This window comes from Limanda limanda, chromosome 21 (assembly GCF_963576545.1).
Source record: "Limanda limanda chromosome 21, fLimLim1.1, whole genome shotgun sequence".
In the NCBI taxonomy this organism is placed as follows: domain Eukaryota; kingdom Metazoa; phylum Chordata; class Actinopteri; order Pleuronectiformes; family Pleuronectidae; genus Limanda; species Limanda limanda.
In genome coordinates, this window is record NC_083656.1 from 15,327,963 (window position 1) to 15,330,475 (window position 2,513).

Below are 2,513 nucleotides of genomic sequence, written 5' to 3' on the forward strand. Positions count from 1 at the left end.
ATACCACTGGCTTCACTGGTTTCATTATGTAAAAAATAAAATAAAAATCACATAATCCAACTGAAAGCACACTTTCACTTTTAATAATATATACTGTTTGTGGCGCCTTTAAAGGAACAAGTGTCACTTGAACATCTTGTGGACATTCTTCTAGATCGTGATAAGTTGCTAAAAGACATTTTCAGCAAAGTAACAACATGCAATTCTCAGAAAACCATAATCTGCAAATCTTCATTTTGGAAATATAAACTAATAATCCCAAGGACTAGATCTATAAAGCACATCACAGCCACCTGGATCTGTTTAATGCATCCCATAATACATCACATGTTCAGTATTACAGAGAGTTTATCCGATTTTTTCCCCCTCTGTTTATCGTTTCCTTTTTTCTTTTTTCATCGGGCTGGTTTCATCGACAACACATTACATTCACTACAAGTTTACATTCTCGATTCAAAACTTCCATTCAATTCACAATTCACTTTCACAAGAATTGGCACCTTCTGTGGAGATCAAGGTATTCATCTTCAGCAGTTTGTCGCCATATATATATATATAAAAAAAAGAAACAACAATGCAGCCACTGTGTGTACTATGGGCCAATATATGCACTACATCTCTGGACAAGCAAGCAACACTCTACCTTTTTCCTATTTCAAAACACTTCCCTGAAGGCACAACCAGGAAATTCCATTGTTTTTTTTAGGGCAGTGTTCAGCTTCATGTGCCAAAATCAACACATCTTCCAGGCAGGCCATCCTGATGTTTAGTGAGCGAACAGCTGAGGCGCTCCAGCTTTGGTATTTACTGGGCACCGGTAATGGTCTCCACCAACTGGGGCCACACTGAGGCAGCGTGCGCCAAGCGGAACATTCTTGAGGAAATTGTATTCATCATCCCTGTTGTGTTTGTCTGCACATTAAAGGTATATTGACATCTGTGAGGATCGGAGTCAACCGACGACTGAGGCTTTGCCATCAAAGGGACATGGAAACCATGTAGATGGTGACGAGAGGCACTGGAAGAGGCAACTGCAGAGGTTCCACTGGCTACTGCTTCTGATTGGTTGTGTGACCAAACAGAATAACTTGGAAAAACCTGGATTTCTGAACCTGCTCCACAGTGAAACAGCATCATGTGTTTGCAGCACAAATACAGGACAGCAGGATAAAGAACCTCTGCTAAAGCTGTTGTTCGAGAGTCTGTTCACTCAAATCACGCAAACACATGAACCCTATTGGTCTCTAGCCAAGCTAATAGCTTTAGAGAGATATCAGCCCAACAAATGTAAATCCTTTAACTTTCATTTCTGCTGCTTATTCCAACTATAACTCCAGAAACCTTTTGTTACTCTGTATAATATACAGCAAAAAACACACTTCTGTGTCTTCATATCCAGCCAAAGAGAGTGTGATTTTCTGGTTAGCTACCACTTCAGGCTGAGGGAAAATATGTGAATAAAACCATATCCCAAAATTGTGATGGAATATTTGGGCCACTAAAAGGGAAATTAAAACATACTGAGATCTTTAGAAAAATGAAGGCATAATATTACAAGAATAAAATTGAAAATTACATAATAAATGTTGTAATTTCAGCCTTGTGTCATTTTACAGGGGGAATCTCAGAAGATCAGCTGTGTTAAAGTGAGGAATGTGGAGCATCTTGTTAACTTACACTTTAGTATAGGCTTCATACTTAACAAAATAAATCACAAGTTCTAGGACTGAATCAATAAATGCTGTCTGTTCTGAAGAAAGAACCACGCGGTCCTTGTGGAGGAGGAGATGTTTGGTGGTTATTGTTTTACATATTTCCTAAATAATGTCTTTCTCTTTATTCTCATAATATTATGCCTTTTTCCTAAATAAAGTATGACTGTTTTCGCGTTAAATAGCGGCTTTCCTCTCAATTACTAATTAATTCTTAGTACTACAACTTAATCCTCAAAATCTCAGATTTTCTTTTTCTTCAGTTTGGCCAAAATACATCATATAAAACATCTCATTTCAGATAAGTATCAGATTGAGACAAATTTCAATCAGCTGACTGAACATCTCCAACAGTATTCACTTGTGTCTATGTCATGTAGTGGTGTCAGAGGTCAGTGCTCTCCAGGTCAGAGAGTGTCGGAGAACAGGAAGTTCCACCAGTTACATGGGATCATCCAAACTGTTAAAATGCTGCTTCACATTACCCTGGAGTGTGATCACAGGAGCTTAACGTGAAACAAAGTCACAACTGCCTGATGCTTGATGGAGATGATTCTGAAACGGACACACAGTCAGTCCCAGTTGGATTTTTACTTCCTTCACAATGTCCTCTTCCATCTGAGTTTGTCCTGAATGTATTCAAATATGGCCAGTTCCATTATTCTCTTGCTGTGTTCTTCTTCTAAAGGAACGACCTGATGCACTGAGGAGAGCGTTGAAAAAAAACAATCAGCCCCGAAAATATAAACCCTGATGACAGCCACAGTTTTGGACACAAGACGGATGAGTGGCCCGGGTGTA